The sequence below is a fragment of the Nerophis lumbriciformis genome, linkage group LG23, assembly GCF_033978685.3.
Source record: "Nerophis lumbriciformis linkage group LG23, RoL_Nlum_v2.1, whole genome shotgun sequence".
Taxonomy (NCBI): Eukaryota; Metazoa; Chordata; class Actinopteri; order Syngnathiformes; family Syngnathidae; genus Nerophis; species Nerophis lumbriciformis.
Genome location: NC_084570.2, coordinates 11,061,506 through 11,088,576, shown reverse-complemented (window position 1 = coordinate 11,088,576; position 27,071 = coordinate 11,061,506). Strand labels below are relative to the sequence as shown.

The 27,071-nt window shown below is 42.5% G+C and overlaps 10 non-coding genes across 10 annotated transcripts; 6 read left to right on the top strand and 4 right to left on the bottom strand.

Annotated features, from left to right (window-relative positions):
* Positions 1–481: 481 nt before the first annotated feature.
* Positions 482–553, bottom strand: trnad-guc (transfer RNA aspartic acid (anticodon GUC)). Its single transcript has one exon. It is a non-coding gene; the product is annotated as a tRNA-Asp (tRNA).
* Positions 554–691: 138 nt separating this feature from the next.
* trnal-uag (transfer RNA leucine (anticodon UAG)) lies at positions 692–773 on the top strand. Its single transcript has one exon. It is a non-coding gene; the product is annotated as a tRNA-Leu (tRNA).
* Positions 774–8,135: 7,362 nt separating this feature from the next.
* trnal-uag (transfer RNA leucine (anticodon UAG)) lies at positions 8,136–8,217 on the top strand. The gene has a single exon. It is a non-coding gene; the product is annotated as a tRNA-Leu (tRNA).
* Positions 8,218–9,126: 909 nt separating this feature from the next.
* Positions 9,127–9,198, top strand: trnae-cuc (transfer RNA glutamic acid (anticodon CUC)). Its single transcript has one exon. It is a non-coding gene; the product is annotated as a tRNA-Glu (tRNA).
* Positions 9,199–10,024: 826 nt separating this feature from the next.
* Positions 10,025–10,096, bottom strand: trnad-guc (transfer RNA aspartic acid (anticodon GUC)). The gene has a single exon. It is a non-coding gene; the product is annotated as a tRNA-Asp (tRNA).
* A 3,666-nt stretch (positions 10,097–13,762) lies between these two features.
* On the bottom strand, positions 13,763–13,834 carry trnad-guc (transfer RNA aspartic acid (anticodon GUC)). Its single transcript has one exon. It is a non-coding gene; the product is annotated as a tRNA-Asp (tRNA).
* A 138-nt stretch (positions 13,835–13,972) lies between these two features.
* On the top strand, positions 13,973–14,054 carry trnal-uag (transfer RNA leucine (anticodon UAG)). Its single transcript has one exon. It is a non-coding gene; the product is annotated as a tRNA-Leu (tRNA).
* A 909-nt stretch (positions 14,055–14,963) lies between these two features.
* On the top strand, positions 14,964–15,035 carry trnae-cuc (transfer RNA glutamic acid (anticodon CUC)). Its single transcript has one exon. It is a non-coding gene; the product is annotated as a tRNA-Glu (tRNA).
* An 11,338-nt stretch (positions 15,036–26,373) lies between these two features.
* On the bottom strand, positions 26,374–26,445 carry trnad-guc (transfer RNA aspartic acid (anticodon GUC)). The gene has a single exon. It is a non-coding gene; the product is annotated as a tRNA-Asp (tRNA).
* A 138-nt stretch (positions 26,446–26,583) lies between these two features.
* On the top strand, positions 26,584–26,665 carry trnal-uag (transfer RNA leucine (anticodon UAG)). Its single transcript has one exon. It is a non-coding gene; the product is annotated as a tRNA-Leu (tRNA).
* Positions 26,666–27,071: the final 406 nt, after the last annotated feature.

Genomic DNA, 27,071 nt, shown 5'->3' with positions numbered 1-27,071 from the left:
TTATGGAGGTTTAGATTGAAATACCATCGTTTATGTTTTCCTGGTGAGAAACTTGTCTGTTTTCTGAGACAAAAATATCTTGTCCTTGTCAAATAGTACCAATGCACCCCAAAGTAGATGCGTTTGTTTCTTCCGCAGAACTGGACTTCCAACAGTAGAGGTACCGACACTGAGGACTTCAAAACATTAAATTCTGACAAATTTGTCATTAATAAAAGGTTGAAATCTTTTGTAATCTTTTACATATATTCTTGGTTTCAAATTAATCCGCAATACTGAATTTGAGTCACTGACTCTAATAAACATTTTTTCCTTTTTGATTTGGAGGAATGCAACAAACGGTAGTAAAGTACTATAATATCTGTAGGACTGTGCAGTATCTCTGGGTCCACGCTTCACAATTTTCAGAGAGGCATACTGTGGTCACTGCTCAAGGTTAAACAAGATGTTAATTGATGAAAATAAGAGGAACCAAAACCATCTCCCCGTCAGGGAATCGAACCCTGGTCTTCCGCGTGACAGGCGGAGATACTGTCCACTATACTAACGAGGACTGCTTGTCCTGTGTTTTCTAAAGGACAAGCAAACGATCCAGGCTTATCCCTGCCACGCCACAACCAAAGCGATGCCATGTCATACGTTTGCCGTCTCATAATGCCGATAAATTGATCCTCTAAAACAAGTACAAGAAGGTTGTGTGGCCGAGTGGTCTAAGGCGCTGGATTTAGGCTCCAGTCTCTCAGGAGACGTGGGTTCGAATCCCACCACTGCCATTTCTATTCTGGTAATGCGCTTGTATCTTTCCTGACCTAAGCAATATGACCCAGCTTGGTCCTCATTTGAAAAGCTTGTGGAAGTCGGGCCAAAAAATTGGCTTTAGAGTTCTTTATGCTAGGAATGTGATCAAAAAGAACACAACCAGGGGTGAGGATGTGTGCAGTAGTCCAAATACAAGACAAAATGAGTGAAAGTGTAAACACGCCATGTTTTATCAACCTAAATCATTTTGTACAAATGCAGATTACAAAGGCTTTTGGTCTGACTTTCCCACACAGTTTTAAGGATGAAGCCTAAGCATAGTGAAAAAGGGTAAACTTTCCAAAAGAGAAGTGGATTCAGGAAGGTTCATGGCATCTGTGCCAGAAACAGAAATGTATTCATCTTCAACATCAATTATTCAATATAGCAAAGGACAGTTTTGCTCCATTGACTTGGTATGGCTAAAAGGTGGACATGTATGTTTTTGTCAACCTGTCGTTTGAAGATCTGCGCCCCTACCTTAGACACTCAGGCCACTTGTATTTGTTCCTGTATTCGGATCACACCGCAGTGATGGCATGTATCGCTGGTCGGCACGGAGCGACTTGCAGGAGGGAGATGGCCTGTCTGGTGACATTGTGTGGAAACAACAACCTCTTCCTCAACACGGACTACACCAAGGAGTCAATAGAGGACATGAGAAGGGAACGTCTGTTCGCTCTTGTTAGAGTTGTGTACTTTTTCCACGTCCAAGTCCAAATTCCTGCAGCAGTTTCCTAAGACACAACAGTTCCTGCTCAAAGACTTTAACCAATGACCTTTGCAAAACACATTTCTGACTTTGTACAACTGACATGGTACGGGTGCTTCGTGCATCCGTCAAAAACTCAGGCAGGAGTCAAGTGTCTGGGTAAGTTATCAGCTCCCTGGTGGTCTAGTGGCTAGGATACGGCGCTCTCACCGCCGCGGCCGGGGTTCGATTCCTGATCAGGGAAACACGGTCTAACCTGTTTGGGAGCAGTCAATTTACAATTGATTTCCACAATTCTCATATTTATGCTCATTAGATGCAAATCATTAACATTGACATTTTCAAAAAAGGCAACAGGAAAATTGTTCAACTGTTCTTCAGCGTGGAAGTCTGCACAATGGGTGTTCTTATCATGACGTGAAAACAAAGAATCCAAGTGGAACTTAGCGGATACCTTTCACATAAACCACTCAAGATAGCAGAGGATAGTTTTGATCTATCGACCTCTGGGTTATGGGTCCAGCACGCTTCCGCTGCGCCACTCTGCTATCTGTACAAGCTTTCTAGCTTTATGGAGGTTTAGATTGAAATACCATCGTTTATGTTTTCCTGGTGAGAAACTTGTCTGTTTTCTGAGACAAAAATATCTTGTCCTTGTCAAATAGTACCAATGCACCCCAAAGTAGATGCGTTTGTTTCTTCCGCAGAACTGGACTTCCAACAGTAGAGGTACCGACACTGAGGACTTCAAAACATTAAATTCTGACAAATTTGTCATTAATAAAAGGTTTAAATCTTTTGTAATCTTTTACATATATTCTTGGTTTCAAATTAATCCGCAATACTGAATTTGAGTCACTGACTCTAATAAACATTTTTTCCTTTTTGATTTGGAGGAATGCAACAAACGGTAGTAAAGTACTATAATATCTGTAGGACTGTGCAGTATCTCTGGGTCCACGCTTCACAATTTTCAGAGAGGCATACCAGAGCCGGCCCAAGGCATAAGCGTACTAAGCGCTTGCTTAGGGCCCCGCGGCCACCAGGGGGCCCCCAAAAGCAATTAACAAAAAATTCTTATTTTTAATTTTTTGCATGTACGAGTCTGACTGGTGATTTCTAAATGATCAAAGATATATTATTGTACAAAAACACAATTTTAGGTCAACAGAGTGCTGCTGCTGATCTAGGCTTAGTGATTCTTCCTGCCTCTCTTTAAATGTAAAGCTGCCTCTGCTGCACCTGTGACGTTTGCCGCCTGCTATGGCGTCACATTAGTGCCAAAAATCCGAGCGCATAAAAACTGTTATCGCGCGCTGATTCTCCACTTCGTGCGCGCGCGCGCCGTCTCGGTCTGTGCCTGTCATGTTTCGTTTTGGCACTTTGGGGGCGGGTATGCTTAGACGGCCTCTTCTTTCTGATTGCTCAGGCGAAAAATGCTCAGGGCCAATCAGAAGTATAGCAGGGCGGGTCATCGTCAATATGTATCAAGATTGTTATAGGCGCAAAGTTTTCACTTCTTCTTGAACATTTGTTTTCTAATTTATGGAATTTATTTTGATTCAGCCATAAAATTAATGAAATAATCTTTGAATTTTGTTTTTAAAATGTTAAAAATAGCCTTTTAATAATGTATTCTGAAACAGTTTAAAATAATCAGAGAACTGACTAACACTGACCCTACACAACTATGTTGCACAATTAAGTCATTTGTTTTTTAAAGCCAAAGAGGTAATTTCAACAGGTACAGCATCCTATGTCATATCTACATGTAATAAGATTTGTAACAAGGCAAACCGTTTGTAAATTGGTGGAAAATCGAGCAAGTTATGGTAATTTAATTAGTACATGTACCATTGACATCAATGTAATGATTGAGGCTAGATGTCCGAGGTAAGATGGCTACAACGTTGCTACACTGGAGAATGATTGGTCATATGAAAAATGCTCACAGCCAATCAGAAAGAAGGGGCCGTCTAAGCATACCCGCCCCCAAAGTGCCAAAAAGAAACATGACAGCGCGAGAAGAGATGCCAGGAGTACACAGAGAGCGCGCAGACCGAGACGGCGCGCGCGCAGAAAGGCACCGCGCGCGCGCAAAAGGGTGTCGCGATCGCGCACGAAGTGGAGAATCAGCGCGCAATAACAGTTTTTATGCGCTCGGATTTTTGGCACGAATGTGACGCCATATCTTTCCTCTCAGATTCAGACAGGACTGAGCAGGTGATCAGAGGACCACTGTCTATTAAGGAGAACTTTTCATTCCCCAAACGGCATGATGGCCGAAGTTTTCATTATCATTATACCTACAGACAGCTAGTCAATGGGGAAAAAGTCAAGCGTAGCTGGCTGACTTATTCAAGAAGTAAAGATGCAGTCTATTGCTTTTGCTGCAAATTATTTTCCAAAAAGTCCTTAAAAGTGGCAGCCGAGGGACAGCGGGACTGGGTCAACATAGGTGCACTGCTGAAACAGCATGAAAACAGTGAAGATCATTGTAGCAACATGGTGAAATGGAAGGATTTTGCCTTGCGTCTTTCAAAGGGGAAAACTATTGATGAATTTAACTTCAGTAGACTGCGCTCTCTTTGTACGAAGTAAACATTAAATATGAACAATTAACTAAAAATATAAACTAGTAATTAAAGACTAATATGTACAAGACTGATGAGACAAGATGACACTTTTACTGTAAATACAAAGCTTTATCACTTGGACTGTTCAACCCCAGGCCACTCTTGTAGCTGAATGTTTTCTACATTTTAAGATTAGGAACCATATGTGGCACTCTGGACATCATTCGTTCATTCATTGGTATTATTTATGTTCTTAACTGGGCCACCCCCATATCTTTATAAATGACATGTCATTTGTAAAGACATGCCAGGCTGACAATAGGATCATGTAAACAACACTGCCAGAGTTGCAATGAGTTTATAGTAGGTGTGTGAATGATCAACAATCAATATTATTGGCAGAAATAGAGGGCCCCAAAATCAAATTTTGCTTAGGGCCCCATGGAGGCTTGGGCCGGCACTGAGGCATACTGTGGTCACTGCTCAAGGTTAAACAAGATGTTAATTGATGAAAATAAGAGGAACCAAAACCATCTCCCCGTCAGGGAATCGAACCCTGGTGTTCCGCGTGACAGGCGGAGATACTGTCCACTATTCTTACGAGGACTGCATGTCCTGTGTTTTCTATAGGACAAGCAAACGATTCAGGCTTATCCCTGCCACGCCACAACAAAAGCGATGCCATTTCATACGTTTGCCGTCTCATAATGCCGATAAATTGATCCTCTAAAACAGGGGTCGGCAAGCTTTTTCACTCAAAGAGCCATTTTGACCCGTTTCACAAATTAAAGAAAACAATGGGAGCTGCAAAATTTTTTTGAAATTTTAATTGAAATAACACTGTATATACATTTTTTTTTGCTTTATGCTATGTAGAAACAAACTATTATGGGTTACATTTATGAAATCAATGAATGATTGCAGAGAAAATGAAATAACATTTCTGCATGCAACAAAACGTTTTTAACTCAGAAAAAGACGTCGGGTTGAAGGTTAAGTAAAATACTTTAATGTCTATTTAAGTCCTCCTTGTATTAATGAAAAAACAAAACGCCGAACTTAAATAATCCACTGGCAGAGAACAAAAAATGCCTTCCTCTCTGTGCCGTCATCCTTCTACTGGCGCCGTGCAGTCAGCTGCCAACCTGAATAATAAAATGTCTATTTCACTGAACAATTAAACATTTTGAATGTATGCAAAATCATAGGAAATTAAAATATTTATCATACTTGGTCAATGGGATTTCTGTTCCTGAACAGCAGCGCACAGCGTCTCCACATCAGGGCTGTATGACGTCACCTTCATCTTCACACATGATTGTAAGCTGTCATCTGTGAGGCGTGTGCGATGTTTGTTTTTAATAAAGTTCATGTTGGAGAACACCTGCTCTCATACATATGTGGATCCAAAGATCGACAGGACTCCAAGTGCATACTTCTTCATGTTCACATAGAAGTCGGGCATAGCGTTCCAAGTTTCGAACAGAAGTTTGTCTGGTTTGGGGAGGTTTTCAATATCACACCATTTGTGATTCCGAGCAAGAATGGCCTTCTGGCGTGAAATATTTTCAAGGTCCGCTGTCAGGCGCTTTAACTTGGACACCCACATGTCTTTGTCGGCTATGTCAGCCAGTTCCATCTCAAGATCAGGTGGACTCACACCTGGAACTGCTGTCATATTCAACAGGGATGGATCGAGGCTGAGGGGAGTGACAGGGAAGGATAATGTGTTTTTTTCCTCTCTGAACTCAGTGAATCGTTTCCCAAACGATGTTTGCATCGCAATGACTGCAGAATGCAAATACTCTACATTCACAATGTGAGCTTTTTTCAACTCACTCAAACTGGGGAAGTGTGACAGTGTACCTTTCTGTACATCTCTGGCAAGCACTGTCAACTTGCGCTCGAATGCCACAACCTCCTCCAACATGTGCAGGGCTGTGTGTCCTTTCCCCTGAAGACCTGTGTTTAGCGTGTCCAGGTGCGCTGTCATGTCGACCATGAAGTGTAGCTTTTCCAGCCACTCTGGCTGTTCCAACACAGGATAGGTGAGCCCTCTGCTGCCCAGAAAGGTTTTCACCTCTTCCAGACACGCGGCAAAGCGTTTCAGCACCTCGCCTTTGGACAGCCACCGGACTTTGTTGTGCAACAGGAGATCAGAATATGTGCTTTCCAGCTCGTCCAGTAACGTACGAAACTGACGGTGATTTAAACCTTTCGCCATTATTTTATTGACAATCTGAATGACAACATTCATTACGTCTGTACATACCGAAGGAAATGTTTGAGCACACAGTGCCTCTTGGTGCAGGATGCAGTGAAAAGTCAGCAACTTTCTGTCCAGCGACTTCTGCAGTAAAGCCACAAAGCCCTTGTGCGCTCCTGTCATACTCGGTGCCCCGTCTGTAGCCACTGACACCAGGTGGGCGGTGTTTATTCCTTTGACTCTTAAACAATTTAAGACAGCCTCACAGACGTCCTCCCCCCGTGTTTGGCCTTTTAGTGGTATCAACTCAATCATTTCTTCCTGTGGCCCAGCAGAGTTTACATACCGGCAGAACAGCGCGATTTGTTCAATATCGCCTTTGTCTTTAGATTCATCACAGGCAATTGAGTAGGCAACAGCTGAATTGATGTCTTTAATTTGCTGTCTGGTGATGTCTTCTGCCATTTTTATGGTTCTGTCTTTGACAGTCTTTGCAGAGAGGGGCATATCCTTGATTTTCTGCACAATTTCACTCTTGTTTTTAAAGTCCGTGAATAGATGTTCTGAAATCTTAAGGAAAGATTATTTTAAATATTCTCCATCTGTAAACGGCTTCCCGTGCCTTACTATTTCCTGAGCTGCAACAAAACTAGCATATGTACTTGTATTTGCAGACTTCATCCACTTCTTGAAGTGATTTTTGCTCAAATCAGCCTTCCGTGTCAGTTCTGAAACAGCTTTTTTTCTTTCATCTCCATCCGGATATTTTTGAGCAAATGCTGCGTGTTTATTTTGGAAATGCCTTGCGACCTTTGACTTTTTGTTGTTAGCGAGTTTCTCATTGCATATTAAGCACACGGGTAAACCAGTCTCGTCAGCAGTGAAAGCAAATGTATCTGCCCACGTAGCATTGCACGTTCTGTTTTCTTCAGACACTTTTCTTTTCTTTGAATTCTCCATAGTAAGCCTACCTGGGGTCAAAATGTTGACTTAACCACACACTGGCAGGTGTCGCACATTGGAGGTTGTGACGTGTATCAAGAGCGAAAAAATATGTTAACACATTTTATAAGATTGCCATAATAATCTTAATAGAATTACATTTTGAAAAGGAATTAACTAAAATCAAATACATTTTAATTAAATACTCATTAAATATTTTCAACAGCTGTGTTATGGTTTGCAGAGGAAGATGACGGCTCAGACACCAGACCAGAGGGCAGTAATGTTCAATGATTTATTATATATATAGTTAATATATATATATATAGTTACTATATATGTATATATATATATATATATATATATACATATATATATACATATATATAATATATATATATATATATTATGTATATATATAATAAACAATATTAATTAACTATAGAATGGTGTGTGACAAAATCCAAGAGTGTGTATGGTGTAAGTCAGACGTGTGACGAGACGCACAGCTCGCCAACACAGGAACACGGGCAGACGCTGGAAGCACAAGAAAGAACAATGAAACACAGAGCTAGACACGTAGAGAGAGAGAGAGCGAGAGAGCATAAAGCTTGTGTCGGCTTACGTACAGAAGACTATATCCCGGCGCCGGTGCAGGTGCGCCGATTGCCGGTGCGCCGATTGCCGGTGAATGATTGCAGCTGGTGGCTGCTTGCCGAGGAGACGCGCGCGGCGCGTCCCTGGATGTGCGCGGCCGTGGGCGTGTCCCGAGGTTAGATAAGCAGAGCGCAAGGATGAGGGCCTGGCCGTGACAAGCTGAGCCGCATCAAAGTGATCAAAGAGCCGCATGCGGCTCCGGAGCCGCGGGTTGCCGACCCCTGCTCTAAAAGAAGTAGAAGAAGGTTGTGTGGCCGAGTGGTCTAAGGCGCTAGATTTAGGCTCCAGTCTCTCAGGAGGCGTGGGTTTGAATCCCACCACTGCCATTTCTGTTTTGGTAATGCACTTGTATCTTTCCTGACCTAAGCAATATGACCCAGCTTGGTCCTCATTTGGAAAGCTTGTGGAAGTCGGGCCAAAACAATAGCTTTGGAGTTCTTTACGCTAGGAATGTGATCAAAAAGAACACAACCAGGGGTGAGGATGTGTGCAGTAGTCCAAATACAACACAAAATGAGTGAAAGTGTAAATACGCCATGTTTTATCAACCTAAATCATTTTGTACGAATGCAGATTACAAAGACTTTTGGTCTGACTTTCCCAGACAGTTTTAAGGATGAAGCCCAAGCATAGTGAAAAAGGGTAGTCTTTCCAAAAGAGAAGTGGATTCAGGAAGGTTCATGGCATCTGTGCCAGAAACAAAAATGTATTCATCTTCAACATCAATTATTCAATATAGCAAAGGACAGTTTTGTTCCATTGACTTGGTATGGCTAAAAGGTGGACATGTATGTTTTTGTCAACCTGTCGTTTGAAGATCTGCGCCCCTACCTTAGACACTCAGGCCACTTGTATTTGTTCCTGTATTCGGATCACACCGCAGTGATGGAATGTATTGCTGGTCGGCACGGAGCGACTTGCAGGAGGGAGATGGCCTGTCTGGTGACATTGTGTGGAAACAACAACCTCTTCCTCAACACGGACTACACCAAGGAGTCAATAGAGGACATGAGAAGGGAACGTCTGTTCGCTCTTGTTAGAGTTGTGTACTTTTTCCACGTCCAAGTCCATATTCCTGCAGCAGTTTCCTAAGACACAACAGTTCCTGCTCAAAGACTTTAACCAATGACCTTTGCAAAACACACTTCTGACTTTGTACAACTGACATGGTACGGGTGCTTCGTGCATCCGTCAAAAACTCAGGCAGGAGGCAAGTGTCTGGGTAAGTTATCAGCTCCTTGGTGGTCTAGTGGCTAGGATACGGCGCTCTCACTGCCGTGGCCCGGGTTTGATTCCCGGTCAGGGAAACACGGTCCAACCTGTTTGGGAGCAGTCAATTTACAATTGATTTCCACAATTCTCATATTTATGCTCATTAGATGCAAATCATTAACACTGACATTTTCAAAAAAGGCAACAGAAAAATTGTTCAACTGTTCTTCAGTGTGGAAGTCTGCACAATGGGTGTTCTTATCATGACGTAAAAACAAAGAATCCAAGAGGAACTTAGCGGATACCTTTCACATAAAATACTCAAGATCACAGAGGATAGTTTCGATCTATCGACCTCTGGGTTATGGGCCCAGCACGCTTCCTCTGCGCCACTCTGCTAACTGTACATGCTTTCTAGCTTTATGGAGGTGTAGATTGAAATACCATCGCTTATGTTTTCCTGGTGAGAAACTTGTCTGTTTTCTGAGACAAAAATAATTTGTCCTTGTCAAATAGTACCAATGCACCCCAAAGTAGATGCGTTTGTTTCTTCCGCAGAACTGGACTTCCAACAGTAGAGGTACCGACACTGTGGACTTCAAAACATTAAATTCTGACAAATTTGTCATTAATAAAAGGTTCAAATCTTTTGCAATCTTTTACATATATTATTGGTTTCAAATTAATCAGCAATACTGAATTTGAGTCACTGACTCTAATAAACATTTTTTCCCTTTTGAAAACTTGTTATGCATCCTGATTTGGAGGAATGCAACAAACGGTAGTAAAGTACTATAATATCTGTAGGACTGTGCAGTATCTCTGGGTCCACGCTTCACAATTTTCAGAGAGGCATACTGTGGTCACTGCTCAAGGTTGAACAAGATGTTAATTGATGAAAATAAGAGGAACCAAAACCATCTCCCCGTCAGGGAATCGAACCCTGGTCTTCCGCGTGACAGGCGGAGATACTGTCCACTATACTAACGAGGACTGCTTCTCCTGTGTTTTCTAAAGGACAAGCAAACGATCCAGGCTTATCCCTGCCACGCCACAACCAAAGCGATGCCATGTCATACGTTTGCCGTCTCATAATGCCGATAAATTGATCCTCTAAAATAAGTAGAAGAAGGTTCTGTGGCCGAGTGGTCTAAGGCGCCGGATTTAGGTTCCAGTCTCTCAGGAGGCGTGGGTTCGAATCCTACCACTGCCATTTCTGTTCAGGTAATGCACTTGTATCTTTCCTGACCTAAGCAATATGACCCAGCTTGGTCCTCATTTGGAAAGCTTGTGGAAGTCGGGCCAAAACATTGGCTTTGGAGTTCTTTACGCTAGGAATGTGATCAAAAAGAACACAACCAGGGGTGAGGATGTGTGCAATAGTCCAAATACAACACAAAATGAGTGAAAGTGTAAATCCGCCATGTTTTATCAACCTAAATCATTTTGTACAAATGCAGATTACAAAGGCTTTTGGTCTGACTTTCCCACACAGTTTTAAGGATGAAGCCCAAGCATAGTGAAAAAGGGTAGACTTTCCAAAAGAGAAGTAGTGATGGGATTGGCAGTTCTTTTGACTGTACTGAATCACTAGAATCAGTTCCTTAAATTGATTTGTTCAAAAAATTCGTTCACCGAATCAACCCCCCCCCTTCCCTCCCAAAAAAAGGAGGGGGGGGGGCGTGCGTAGTACAGTACAGTGCAGACATTCGTGGGAGAAGCAGCAAATAGAGTGAACGCGAGTCCCTGCACAGAGCTGTGTAGGGACACGGTCTAATCTGTTTGGGAGCAGTCAATTTACAATTGATTTCCACAATTCTCATATTTATGCTCATTAGATGCAAATCATTAGCATTGACATTTTCAAAAAAGGCAACAGGAAAATTGTTCAACTGTTCTTCAGCGTGGAAGTCTGCACAATGGGTGTTCTTATCATGACGTGAAAACAAAGAATCCAAGTGGAACTTAGCGGATACCTTTCACATAAAACACTCAAGATAGCAGAGGATAGTTTCGATATATCGACCTCTGGGTTATGGGCCCAGCACGCTTCCGCTGGGCCACTCTGCTAAATGTACATGCTTTCTAGCTTTATGGAGGTGTAGATTGAAATACCATCGTTTATGTTTTCCTGGTGAGAAACTTGTCTGTTTTCTGAGACAAAAATAATTTGTCCTTGTCAAATAGTACCAATGAACCCCAAAGTAGATGCGTTTGTTTCCTCCGCAGTACTGGACTTCCAACAGTAGAGGTACCGACACTGTGGACTTAAAAACATTAAATGCTGACAAATTTGTCATTAATAAAAGGTTTAAATCTTTTCTAATCTTTTACATATAATCTTGGTTTCAAATGAATCCGAAATACTGAATTTGAGTCACTGACTCTAATAAACATTTTTTCCTTTTTGAAAACTTGTTATGCATCCTGATTTGGAGGAATGCAACAAACGGTAGTAAAGTACTATAATATCTGTAGGACTGTGCAGTATCTCTGGGTCCACGCTTCACAATTTTCAGAGAGGCACACTGTGGTCACTGCTCAAGGTTGAACAAGATGTTAATTGATGAAAATAAGAGGAACCAAAACCATCTCCCTGTCAGGGAATCGAACCCTGGTCTTCCGCGTGACAGGCGGAGATACTGTCCACTATACTAACAAGTACTGCTTGTCCTGTGTTTTCTAAAGGACAAGCAAACGATCCCTGCCACGCCACAACAAAAAGCGATGCCATGTCGTACGTTTGCCGTCTCATTATGCCGATAAATTGATCCTCTAAAACAAGTAGAAGAAGTTTGTGTGGCCGAGTGGTCTAAGTCGCTGGATTTAGGCTCCAGTCCCTCAGGAGGCGTGGGTTCGAATCCCACCACTGCCCATTTCTGTTCTGGTAATGCACTTGTGTCTTTCCTGACCTAAGCTACATGACCCAGCTTGGTCCTCATTTGGAAAGCTTGTGGAAGTCGGGCCAAAACATTGGCTTTGGAGTTCTTTACTTTAGGAATGTGATCAAAAAGAACACAACCAGGGGTGAGGATGTGTGCAGTTGTCCAAATCCAACACAAAATGAGTGAAAGTGTAAATACGCCATGTTTTATCAACCTAAATCATTTTGTACAAATGCAGACTACAAAGGCTTTTGGTCTGACTTTCCCACACAGTTTGAAAGGATGAAGCCCAAGCATAGTGAAAAAGGGTAGACTTTCCAAAAGAGAAGTGGATTCAAGAAGGTTCATGGCATCTGTGCCAGAAACAAAAATGTATTCATCTTCAACATCAATTTTTCAATATAGCAAAGGACAGTTTTGCACCATTGACTTGGAATGGCTTAAAGGTGGACATGTATGTTTTTGTCAACCTGTCGTTTGAAGATCTGCGCCCCTACCTTAGACACTCAGGCCACTTGTATTTGTTCCTGTATTCGGATCACACCGCAGTGATGGCATGTATCGCTGGTCTGCACGGAGCGACTTGCAGGAGGGAGATGGCCTGTCTGGTGACATTGTGTGGAAACAACAACCTCTTCCTCAACACGGACTACACCAAGGAGTCAATAGAGGACATGAGAAGGGAACGTCTGTTCGCTCTTGTTAGAGTTGTGTACTTTTTCCACGTCCAAGTCCATATTCCTGCAGCAGTTTTCTAAGACACAACAGTTCCTGCTCAAAGACTTTAACCAATGACCTTTGCAAAACACATTTCTGACTTTGACCAACTGACATAGTACGGGTGCTTGGTTCATCTGCCAAAAACTCAGGCAGGAGGCAAGTGTCTGGGTAAGGTATCAGCTCCCTAGTGGTCTAGTGGCTAGGATTCGGCGCTCTCACCGGCCCGGGTTCGAATCCCGGTCAGGGAAACACGGTCTAACCTGTTTGGGAGCAGTCCATTTACAATTGATTTCCACAATTCTCATATTTATGCTCATTAGATGCAAATCATTAACATTGACATTTTCAAAAAAGGCAACAGGAAAATTGTTCAACTGTTCTTCAGCGTGGAAGTCTGCACAATGGGTGTTGTTATCATGACGTGAAAACAAAGAATCCAAGTGGAACTTAGCGGATACCTTTCACATAAAACACTCAAGATAGCAGAGGATAGTTTCGATCTATCGACCTCTGGGTTATGGGCCCAGCACGCTTCCCCTGCGCCACTCTGCTAACTGTACATGCTTTCTAGCTTTATGGAGGTGTAGATTGAAATACCATCGCTTATGTTTTCCTGGTGAGAAACTTGTCTGTTTTCTAAGACAAAAATAATTTGTCCTTGTCAAATAGTACCAATGCACCCCAAAGTAGATGCGTTTGTTTCTTCCGCAGAACTGGACTTCCAACAGTAGAGGTACCGACACTGTGGACTTCAAAACATTAAATTCTGACAAATTTGTCATTAATAAAAGGTTTAAATCTTTTCTAATCTTTTACATATATTCTTGGTTTCAAATTAATCCGCAATACTGAATTTGAGTCACTGACTCTAATAAACATTTTTTCCTTTTTGATTTGGAGGAATGCAACAAACGGTAGTAAAGTACTATAATATCTGTAGGACTGTGCAGTATCTCTGGGTCCACGCTTCACAATTTTCAGAGAGGCATACTGTGGTCACTGCTCAAGGTTAAACAAGATGTTAATTGATGAAAATAAGAGGAACCAAAACCATCTCCCCGTCAGGGAATCGAACCCTGGTCTTCCGCGTGACAGGCGGAGATACTGTCCACTATACTAACGAGGACTGCTTGTCCTGTGTTTTCTAAAGGACAAGCAAACGATCCAGGCTTATCCCTGCCACGCCACAACCAAAGCGATGCCATGTCATACGTTTGCCGTCTCATAATGCCGATAAATTGATCCTCTAAAACAAGTACAAGAAGGTTGTGTGGCCGAGTGGTCTAAGGCGCTGGATTTAGGCTCCGGTCTCTCAGGAGACGTGGGTTCGAATCCCACCACTGCCATTTCTATTCTGGTAATGCGCTTGTATCTTTCCTGACCTAAGCAATATGACCCAGCTTGGTCCTCATTTGGAAAGCTTGTGGAAGTCGGGCCAAAACATTGGCTTTAGAGTTTTTTACGCTAGGAATGTGATCAAAAAGAACACAACCAGGGGTGAGGATGTGTGCAGTAGTCCAAATACAACACAAAATGAGTGATAGTGTAAATACGCCATGTTTTATCAACCTAAATCATTTTGTACAAATGCAGATTACAAAGGCTTTTGGTCTGACTTTCCCACACAGTTTTAAGGATGAAGCCCAAGCATAGTGAAAAAGGGTAGACTTTCCAAAAGAGAAGTGGATTCAGGAAGGTTCATGGCATCTGTGCCAGAAACAGAAATGTATTCATCTTCAACATCAATTATTCAATATAGCAAAGGACAGTTTTGCTCCATTGACTTGGTATGGCTAAAAGGTGGACATGTATGTTTTTGTCAACCTGTCGTTTGAAGATCTGCGCCCCTACCTTAGACACTCAGGCCACTTGTATTTGTTCCTGTATTCGGATCACACCGCAGTGATGGCATGTATCGCTGGTCGGCACGGAGCGACTTGCAGGAGGGAGATGGCCTGTCTGGTGACATTGTGTGGAAACAACAACCTCTTCCTCAACACGGACTACACCAAGGAGTCAATAGAGGACATGAGAAGGGAACGTCTGTTCGCTCTTGTTAGAGTTGTGTACTTTTTCCACGTCCAAGTCCAAATTCCTGCAGCAGTTTCCTAAGACACAACAGTTCCTGCTCAAAGACTTTAACCAATGACCTTTGCAAAACACATTTCTGACTTTGTACAACTGACATGGTACGGGTGCTTCGTGCATCCGTCAAAAACTCAGGCAGGAGTCAAGTGTCTGGGTAAGTTATCAGCTCCCTGGTGGTCTAGTGGCTAGGATACGGCGCTCTCACCGCCGTGGCCCGGGTTCGATTTCCGGTCAGGGAAACACGGTCTAACCTGTTTGGGAGCAGTCAATTTACAATTGATTTCCACAATTCTCATATCTATGCTCATTAGATGCAAATCATTAACATTGACATTTTCAAAAAAGGCAACAGGAAAAATGTTCAACTGTTCTTCAGCGTGGAAGTCTGCACAATGGGTGTTCTTATCATGACGTGAAAACAAAGAATCCAAGTAGAACTTAGCGGATACCTTTCACATAAACCACTCAAGATAGCAGAGGATAGTTTCGATCTATCGACCTCTGGGTTATGGGCCCAGCACGCTTCCGCTGCGCCACTCTGCTATCTGTACAAGCTTTCTAGCTTTATGGAGGTTTAGATTGAAATACCATCGTTTATGTTTTCCTGGTGAGAAACTTGTCTGTTTTCTGAGACAAAAATATCTTGTCCTTGTCAAATAGTACCAATGCACCCCAAAGTAGATGCGTTTGTTTCTTCCGCAGAACTGGACTTCCAACAGTAGAGGTACCGACACTGAGGACTTCAAAACATTAAATTCTGACAAATTTGTCATTAATAAAAGGTTTAAATCTTTTGTAATCTTTTATATATATTCTTGGTTTCAAATTAATCCGCAATACTGAATTTGAGTCACTGACTCTAATAAACATTTTTTCCTTTTTGATTTGGAGGAATGCAACAAACGGTAGTAAAGTACTATAATATCTGTAGGACTGTGCAGTATCTCTGGGTCCACGCTTCACAATTTTCAGAGAGGCATACTGTGGTCACTGCTCAAGGTTAAACAAGATGTTAATTGATGAAAATAAGAGGAACCAAAACCATCTCCCCGTCAGGGAATCGAACCCTGGTCTTCCGCGTGACAGGCGGAGATACTGTCCACAATACTAACGAGGACTGCTTGTCCTGTGTTTTCTAAAGGACAAGCAAACGATCCAGGCTTATCCCTGCCACGCCACAACCAAAGCGATGCCATGTCATACGTTTGCCGTCTCATAATGCCGATAAATTGATCTTCTAAAACAAGTACAAGAAGTTTGTGTGGCCGAGTGGTCTAAGGCGCTGGATTTAGGCTCCCGTCTCTCAGGAGACGTGGGTTCGAATCCCACCACTGCCATTTCTATTCTGGTAATGCGCTTGTATCTTTCCTGACCTAAGCAATATGACCCAGCTTGGTCCTCATTTGGAAAACTTGTGGAAGTCGGGCCAAAACATTGGCTTTAGAGTTCTTTACGCTAGGAATGTGATCAAAAAGAACACAACCAGGGGTGAGGATGTGTGCAGTAGTCCAAATACAACACAAAATGAGTGATAATGTAAATACGCCATGTTTTATCAACCTGAATCATTTTGTACAAATGCAGATTACAAAGGCTTTTGGTCTGACTTTCCCACACAGTTTTAAGGATGAAGCCCAAGCATAGTGAAAAAGGGTAGACTTTCCAAAAGAGAAGTGGATTCAGGAAGGTTCATGGCATCTGTGCCAGAAACAGAAATGTATTCATCTTCAACATCAATTATTCAATATAGCAAAGGACAGTTTTGCTCCATTGACTTGGTATGGCTAAAAGGTGGACATGTATGTTTTTGTCAACCTGTCGTTTGAAGATCTGCGCTCCTTCCTTAGACACTCAGGCCACTTGTATTTGTTCCTGTATTCGGATCACACCGCAGTGATGGCCTGTATCGCTGGTCGGCACGGAGCGACTTGCAGGAGGGAGATGGCCTGTCTGGTGACATTGTGTGGAAACAACAACCTCTTCCTCAACACGGACTACACCAAGGAGTCAATAGAGGACATGAGAAGGGAAGGTCTGTTCGCTCTTGTTAGAGTTGTGTACTTTTTCCACGTCCAAGTCCATATTCCTGCAGCAGTTTCCTAAGACACAACAGTTCCTGCTCAAAGACTTTAACCAATGACCTTTGCAAAACACAATTCTGACTTTGTACAACTGACATGGTACAGGTGCTTCGTGCATCTGTGACAGGATGTAAATTTAGTTACTAGTAGAATACAGTGATAGTAAGTAGCAAAGTAAGCTCTTTTGTTGTATTACTATGCCATTTTATATTCGCAACTTAAAAATGTTTATTGTTAATAACAACAGTAAAGCACCATTATTTGTAGAATATGGAGCTAATGTTATTGTAATGCCAGCATTAATAAGAGCCATTGTAGTACTGGACGGCTCCAGCAGGGGGCGCGTTGTGCTGGGAGCTATACTAGAGGACATCTGACTTCCTGCTTGCAGTCAATACAGACGTGAGCAGAACGAAGTTGTGTCCTCGTATCTGTATACTGAAACATCTCCCTTCTCAGGTACAAGTGTCTTTATGTAAATAGTTTTACCCCCGAATGTATCTTTATAGAGTTTAAACATGTTTGAAAGAGTATATTTTTATGATATGTGTCTTTTCAGTCGACAAGGCTTTATACATGACCAAGCTAATGCTAAAGCTAATAGCACTGCCGATGACGAAGCAGATGCTAACTGCATCAACAGTGTTAAATATATAGAAAGGTACTGTGCGTAGTTAATTATTAATCTGTGTATATTGCTGATGAAATGTGTATTTACTACAGTTTCTGGGACTAATTCAGTGTAGTTTGTTTAATCTTACGTAATGATAATTGACTTTTGTTACTTAAACAATATAAGCTTACTGTAGTGGGTGAACCTTTGTATTTACTGGTTGAGACGTCTTCAAATACTGTTACACTAAGGTAAAGTCTATTAGTGCAAAGAACAGGAAAACCTACTCGATTATTTGAATGTAAAATATGTATGATAATACTGGAGTGCATTTTATGTTTGTTACAATACTGTGTACTTGTACATGTTTGGTTTTTGATTTGTTGGCAGTCAATACAGACGTGAGCAGAACGAAGTTGTGTCCTCGTATCTGTATACTGAAACATCTCCCTTCTCAGGGCGATTACATTTTGGAGGCACCGCTGGGATGAGAGAGGTGAGGTTGGCATCCCCAAATCAGGGAAGACACCGCACATCTACCATCTCATATAAAAAAAACAACTCAGGTTGGAGAGACTGCAATTAAGGTGGGAGTGGAAGCCTTGCCAAGGAAAGCGCGTATTCTGAGGTGCATCGTGTCCACTAGAGAGCAGCAAAGTCCACGGTAACAGGCAACACAACAAAAAACCCCTATTTACTTGTCCCTCACCTGCCAAGATGGAGTCAGAGGTAGAGATGCTGCAATTTGAAATCAAAGGAACACTTTTTCAACTGAATATAGACCAGTTGATGCAAGTAAGTGACTTTCTTCAAATCTCTGGAACAAATAGAGATTACATTGTTGGCAAAACCCGCAATGCTATTGTTTCCCATGTCCTTCACTATATTGAACGTGATGAACTGTGTGAATTTGAAGATGAAGGGTTGTCAGAATTATTGAACTTGATGGACAAAATAACAATCCTGTTACGTACTGGTAAAAGTGACACATCAGAAAATAATGAGGAACAAGAAAAATTGAAAAGCAAGATAGAGCAGCTAAAACTTATGGTGCAACAGAAAGAGGTAAAAATGCAAGGATTAGCAAACAAAACCACGCCAAGTAATATTAATGAGGACACAGTGTCAGTCCGCACAGCCCCTGTCCATGTCACTAACCCACTGTGGCGAAAAGACTATAAAATCGCAGGCCAAATTGGAGAACCTGGGCAAAAGGACAGACTGACATTTTCTAGCTTGGCCCGTCAAATTGAGAATGGCCTTGGTAAGGGTTACCATGAATCGGAAATAGTGGATGCTGTTATCAGAGCCATTGTACCTGGCCTCCAACTGCGAAGCTATCTTGAGGGTAAAAGTAACCTGTCTCTTCCCACCCTGCGAAGGATCCTTCGCTCCCACAACCAGGAGAGAAGTGCAACTGAGCTGTACAAGCAACTAACCACAGAGGTTCAGAATAATAAAGACACTCCACAAAACTTCCTAATTAGAGCAATGGACTTAAGACAGAAAATATTGTTTGCATCACAAGAAGCTGAGTCTAGTCTCAAATATGATCCCGCGCTAGTGCAGAGTATGTTTATGCACACAGTACTAACAGGCCTACAAAATGACAACATCAAAAGTGACCTCCAGCCTTTCCTTTTAACACCAACCACCTCAGACGAACTACTGCTTGAGAGGCTCAACATGGCGTGTGCTAATGAGAAAGAACGACAGGAGAAAAAGAAGCAAGCTACACCACAACGACACACAAACATCCATGCTGTCCAGTCGAGTGATGTAAGTGGAGACAAGAAATACGGAGCTCAACAAAACATTGCTGCATTTCCCCCGGATGTGCTGTCAGACCTAAGGGATATCAAAGCAGATATTGTGCTCCTGAAAGACCTCAAGACAGAGATATTACAAATCAGAGAGTCCATCCATAAGGCAGAATCCCCACCAAAACCGTACCCCCCTGTCAGCCAAGGGACAGATTGTATGATCGCCCACCATCCGCCACATTTCACGTCTCCGAATGGTGTGAGCCCCACAGTCTTTCAGCAATCAGGCAGATCCATGCAGGAGTACCCAGTAGCCAGGGCCCCAATATTAATGACGGGAACTGCACAGTTTCAGCAGGTTTGCACCACAGAGATACCCAATACCACGTCCGCGACCAAGATGCTTCCTGTGTCAACAGGAAGGTCAGGAGTACTGCCAGCATTGCTACAGATGTGGCAGTAGTGAGCACTTCCACGCTGGCTGCAGAAGATACAGAGGACAGCAGGGTGCAGCAAGAGGGACCACTTTAAACGATGGACGGTTGCCCCCGAGGGACAGGGAGTGACCAATTTAATTAGGATGTCCCAAACAAACACTAACTGTAAAAATAACGAACAATGTCAGATTCATAAGTTGTCAGGACACAACATTAACCTTAACCACCCACTCACAGTTAGCCGTAAACACAAAAGGTATTCATGCAATACAACAACTGGCCAAGAAAGAAGAGTAATAAGCAAACAGCAAACAGTAACAGATTTGGTTGGAAAAAAATGTCTCGTCGACTGCTACCTGCAGGGGAAGCAAACCCAAGTACTCTGGGACACGGGCTCACAGGTATCAGCGATTGATGAGGTATGGAAAGCATGTAACTTACCCAACATCACACTGAGAGTTATTGGAGACATCATCGATCCAAATAACCCCCTGCAAATAGAGGCGGCAAATGGAACAGAAATGCCATATGTAGGGTGGGTAGAAATTACGTTTAGGCTAGCAGCCGCCTCTGAAGAGATCCAAGTTCCTGTACTTGTTATGAAAGGTAACCAACAGTCCCGCCCAATAATAGGCTTCAATGTAATTGAATGTATTATTGTTAACAGCCAAGAAAACAAGACTCGCGGTGGAGAGGAGAATCAACTGATACAGGCTGTTCACCTGGCATTTCCAACCCTAAAGAAAAATACATTAAAGGCATTCATTGAAGCAGTGAGTGTTGAGCGAACAAGTGAGTACCTTGTGAAAACTGCATGTCAAAGAGTGAGTGTGCCAAGCCATTGTGCTGTTGAAGTAAAATGCAAAATCAATGTCAGACCCTTTAAAGAAGCCACCACATTAGTCTTTGAACCTGATGACAATCCTCAGTGGCCAGAGGGACTTGAATTTTGTAACACACTAGTACAGGTCGAAAAAGGGACACAACCAAACATCATCCTTAGTGTCCAAAACCCCACTGACCATGACATCATGCTAACAGGAAGAGTAGTTATTGGTACAGCACATTTAATTACAACTGCGTATCCTCTTTGTGTAGCCAAGGAAGTAGACTCAACTGTTGATGTAAATACTATTCAGGCCCAACACAACGACCAACCAGCAAGTGCAGAACCTTGGGATCCCCCTATTGACCTCAGTCATCTAAATGAAAACCAGAGACAGGTTGTGCGGGACATGCTGCGGGAGGAATCACATTCTTTCTCTAAGTCAGACAGTGACATAGGCTGTATTGAGAAGCTCGAGCTAAAAATTGAGCTTAAAGATCCTGAGCCGGTAGTACGAACTTATATGTCAGTTCCTAAGCCTCTGTATGAGGAAATGAAAGACTATTTGCTAGACTTGATTGCACAGGGGTGGGTAGAGAAGTCACACTCGTCATATGCTTCACCTGTTGTTTGTGTAAGGAAGAAGTGTGGGTCTTTGCGTTTGTGTATAGACTATAGAGAGCTAAACCGAAAGACTCATCCTGACAGGCAGCCCATCCCCAGAGTCCAGGATATCATGGATGGCCTTGGAGGAAACACCATGTTCTCACTGTTAGACCAGGGAAAAGTCTATCACCAGGGGTTTATGGCCAAAGATAGCAAGCACCTAACAGCCTTTGTGACACCGTGGGGCCTGTATGAATGGGAAAGGATCCCCTTCGGTTTGATGAATGCTCCAGCAGCCTTTCAACGCTGCATGGAAGAGTGTTTAGAGGGCCTCCGAGACAAAATATGTGTCCCGTACCTCGATGACACACTTGTGTTCAGCAGAACATTCGAAAGTCATGTGAATGATGTGAGGAATGTATTGCGGAGACTGCGACAGTATGGGATCAAACTGAAACCAAGCAAATGCGAGTTATTCAAAACTCAAATTCGCTACCTTGGGAGGATCGTATCAGCAGAAGGAAATAAAATGGATCCTGCTGATACCGCCGCTGTAACTGTGCTGAAAGAAAAAAACCCGAAGACAGTTGGTGAGATGAGACAGATTTTGGGACTGTTGAGCTACTATCGTCAGTATATAAAGAACTTCTCTCGTATTGCCAGTCCCCTTTACGACCTGATCAAGGGACCAGCGAAGGAGGAGAGGTCACGACCTAAGAAAGGCAAGTGGACAAAAAGAGGAAGTGCAAAAGTGGTGTCATCTCACACACCCATTGAATGGAAGGAGTCACATCAACAAACTCTTGAGCAACTGATAAAGTGTCTCGTTCAACCACCTGTCCTAGCCTTCCCGGATTTTTCCCAGCCATTTGTACTCCACACGGACGCTTCAAACAAAGGGCTGGGAGCTGTGCTGTATCAGAAGCAGGACGGGAAGCTTCGGGTAATAGCATATGGTTCACGTACCTTGTCAGCAGCAGAGAAAAACTACAACCTCCATTCAGGTAAACTGGAATTCCTCGCTTTGAAGTGGGCAATCACAGAGCGTTTTCGCGACTATCTTTATTATGCACCCTTTTTCACAGTATACAGCGACAATAATCCCTTGATTTATGTGTTGTCCACTGCTAAATTAAATGCAACAGGGAGTAGATGGGTGGCAGAAATAGCTGATTTCAACTTTACCATTAAGTACCGCCCTGGCAAAGAGAACATTGATGCTGATAGTTTGTCTAGAATGCCAGTTAACTTAGAATCTATGATGAGTGAGTGTACGGAAGAAATGTCTTATGATGCAGTTGGAGCGACCGCTCAGGCAATAGATACACAGCCATATTCAAATGCCTTGTGGTCAATGGCTATATCTGTCACAAATCTGCTAGGTGCTCAGGATACCTCAGTTGTGTCGTTAACACTTGCGCAGATATACCAGGATCAGCAAGATGACTCCCATATTGGGCCAGTGCTGCAAAGTAAGGTGTCTGGAACAAGACCCTTGCGCCAAGAACTGAGAACATTTAGTGTACACAGCCGCTGCTTACTCAGAGAGTGGGAAAAACTGGAGACAGATGGAAGTGGAGTTTTATGGAGAAAAACTACCAACAGGAAACAACTGGTATTGCCTGAAAAACACAAAACTACTGTATTAAAGGAACTACATAACCAAATGGGACACCAAGGGACTGACAGAACTGTGTCATTGATTAGAGACCGTTTTTACTGGCCTTACATGCAGCGAGACATAGAGCAATATGTAATGAGCTGTACTTGCCTAAAACAGAAAAAACCTAACCGTGAGACAAGGGCCCCTCTTACAAGTATTGTCACCACGCAGCCCTTTGAGCTTGTTTCAGTGGACTTTCTTCATCTGGATAGATGCAGAGGTGGCTATGAGTATGTCTTGGTAGTTGTGGACCATTTTACCCGCTTCGCACAGGCGTACCCTACAACATCCAAATCTGGAAAAACTGTGGCTGACAAAATATTTAATGATTATGCCCTTAAGTTTGGATTTCCAAAACGCATCCATCACGATCAGGGGGGTGAGTTTGAAAACCAACTATTCTCACAAATGAGCAAATATTGTAGTGTGGCGGGGTCAAGGACTACCCCGTATCATCCGCAGGGCAATGGACAAGTAGAACGTTTCAACCGCACACTAATGCAAATGCTAAAAACTCTCGCAGACAGAGACAAGGCAAACTGGAAAGACTCCCTAAATAAGTTAACATTTGCTTATAACTGCACACGAACAGAGGTAACTGACTTCTCCCCATTCTACTTGTTGTATGGCCATTCCCCAAGGTTACCCATTGACATGTTGTTTAACTTGCCCACTGAAACAGGAAGTGGTAGTCACAGAGAGTATGTTAACCAGTGGAAAAAAGGAATGCAAGAGGCATATATAATTGCACGGCAAAATGCACACAAATCAGCCCAGAGAAACAAGAGGATATATGATGGGAAAGTGAGGAGTTCAGTGTTATACCCAGGTGACCGTGTGCTAGTGCGGAACATGACCCTTCGCGGGGGCACAGGAAAGCTCAGAAATCACTGGGAAGACACTATTCATACTGTGGTTCGACAAGTGGGAGAGGATGTTCCTATTTATGAGCTGAGACCCGAAATTGGGAAAGGAAAGTCAAGGATTCTTCACCGTAACCTTCTCTTGCCATGTGATCACCTGCCGCTGGAAGCTGAAGTGTGTCCGACTTTGAAACTAAAAAGGAAAACGACAGTGACTGATAAAGCGGAAGAGGATTCAGAGGATGACAATGATGAGGATGATTACTATTTCATAGACTCGCCACATCAGCTCCCAGCTCAGCAATCAGAACCAACTCAAGGGACGCCTGTCATGATACACGACGCTAGTGAACTTGACCAAAGCAGAGCTGCAACACCTGTGCCATTAAAGGATATTGATGACAACCAACAGGAAAACCAGGATGTTCATAGTGACAATTCACCTGATACTGGGAAATGTGCACCGCTGCCTATTATGGACAACAAGAGAGGAAGCGAAGCAGAAGTGACATATGAGAGACCTCAGCGACAGCGAAGACCACCAAAGATCTTCCGATATGATACATTTGGATCCCCATCTTGTTACAGTATTGCTGAAACACTCATTTATGCAAGACCTCAGATATGGACACAACCAGTGTCGTCATGGAACGACCAGCGCCTTTACTTGTACGGAACGTAGACTGATACCCACTTAAAACAGTTACCACTGCTGAAGACTTATGGAAGTAAAAAAACAACAACAATTGCAAAAACAGAATGTATCAAAAGAGTTCCAGCTTGTAAACCTGTCTTGGAACTAAGGATGTTGAGGACAACATTTAATTTTGAGGGGGAGTATGTGACAGGATGTAAATTTAGTTACTAGTAGAATACAGTGATAGTAAGTAGCAAAGTAAGCTCTTGAGTTGTATTACTATGCCATTTTATATTCGCAACTTAAAAATGTTTATTGTTAATGACAACAGTAAAGCACCGTTATTTGTAGAATATGGAGCTAATGTTATTGTAATGCCAGCATTAATAAGAGCCATTGTAGTACTGGACGGCTCCAGCAGGGGGCGCGTTGTGCTGGGAGCTATACTAGAGGACATCTGACTTCCTGCTTGCAGTCAATACAGACGTGAGCAGAACGAAGTTGTGTCCTCGTATCTGTATACTGAAACATCTCCCTTCTCAGGTACAAGTGTCTTTATGTAAATAGTTTTACCCCCGAATGTATCTTTATAGAGTTTAAACATGTTTGAAAGAGTATATTTTTATGATATGTGTCTTTTCAGTCGACAAGGCTTTATACATGACCAAGCTAATGCTAAAGCTAATAGCACTGCCGATGACGAAGCAGATGCTAACTGCATCAACAGTGTTAAATATATAGAAAGGTACTGTGCGTAGTTAATTATTAATCTGTGTATATTGCTGATGAAATGTGTATTTACTACAGTTTCTGGGACTAATTCAGTGTAGTTTGTTTAATCTTACGTAATGATAATTGACTTTTGTTACTAAAACAATATAAGCTTACTGTAGTGGGTGAACCTTTACTGGTTGAGACATCTTCAAATACTGTTACACTAAGGTAAAGTCTATTAGTGCAAAGAACAGGAAAACCTACTCGATTATTTGAATATAAAATATGTATGATAATACTGGAGTGCATTTTATGTTTGTTACAATACTGTGTACTTGTACATGTTTGGTTTTTGATTTGTTGGCAGTCAATACAAACGTGAGCAGAACGAAGTTGTGTCCTCGTATCTGTATACTGAAACATCTCCCTTCTCAGGGCGATTACACATCCGTCAAAAACTCAGGCAGGAGGCAAGTGTCTGGGTAAGTTATCAGCTCCTTGGTGGTCTAGTGGCTAGGATTCGGCGCTCTCACCGCCGCGGCCAGGGTTCGATTCTCGGTCAGGGAAACACTGTCTAACCTGTTTCGGAGCAGTCAATTTACAATTGATTTTCACCATTCTCATATTTATGCTCATTAGATGCAAATCATTTACATTGACATTTTCAAAAAAGGCAACAGGAAAATTGTTCAAGTGTTCTTCAGCGTGGAAGTCTGCACAATGGGTGTTCTTATCATGACGTGAAAACAAAAAATCCAAGTGGAACTTAGCGGATACCTTTCACATAAAACACTCAAGATAGCAGAGGATAGTTTCGATCTATCGACCTCTGGGTTATGGGCCCAGCACGCTTCCGCTGCGCCACTCTGCTAACTGTACATGCGTTCTAGCTTTATGGAGGTGTAGATTGAAATACCATCGTTTATGTTTTCCTGGTGAGAAACTTGTCTGTTTTCTGAGACAAAAAAAATTAGTCCTTGTCAAATAGTACCAATGCACCCCAAAGTAGATGCATTTGTTTTTTCCGCAGAACTGGACTTCCAACAGTAGAAGTACCGACACTGTGGACTTCAAAACATTAAATTCTGACAAATTTGTCATTAATAAAAGGTTTAAATCTTTTCTAATCTTTTACATATATTCTTGGTTTCAAATTAATCCGCAATACTGAATTTGAGTCACTGACTCTTATAAACCTTTTTTCCTTTTTTGATTTGGAGGAATGCAACAAACGGTAGTAAAGTACTATAATATCTGTAGGACTGTGCAGTATCTCTGGGTCCACGCTTCACAATTTTCAGAGAGGCATACTGTGGTCACTGCTCAAGGTTGAACAAGATGTTAATTGATGAAAATAAGAGGAACCAAAACCATCTCCCCGTCAGGGAATCGAACCCTGGTCTTCCGCGTGACAGGCGGAGATACTGTCCACTATACTAACGAGGACTGCTTGTCCTGTGTTTTCTAAAGGACAAGCAAACGATCCAGGCTTATCCCTGCCACGCCACAACCAAAGCGATGCCATGTCATACGTTTGCCGTCTCATAATGCCGATAAATTGATCCTCTAAAAAAAGTACAAGAAGGTTGTGTGGCCGAGTGGTCTAAGGCGCTGGATTTAGGCTCCAGTCTCTCAGGAGGCGTGGGTTCAAATCCCACCACTGCCATTTCTGTTCTGGTAATGCACTTGTATCTTTCCTGACCAAAACAATATGACCCAGCTTGGTCCTCATTTGAAAGCTTTTGGAAGTCAGGCCAAAACATTGGCTTTGGAGTTCTTTACGCTAGGAATGTAATCAAAAAGAACACAACCAGGGGTGAGGATGTGTGCAGTAGTCCAAATACAAGACAAAATGAGTGAAAGTGTAAATACGCCATGTTTTATCAACCTAAATCATTTTGTACAAATGCAGATTACAAAGGCTTTTGGTCTGACTTTCCCACACAGTTTTAAGGATGAAGCCCAAGCATAGTGAAAAGGGTAGACTTTCCAAAAGAGAAGTGGATTCAGGAAGGTTCATGGCATCTGTGCCAGAAACAGAAATGTATTCATCTTCAACATCAATTATTCAA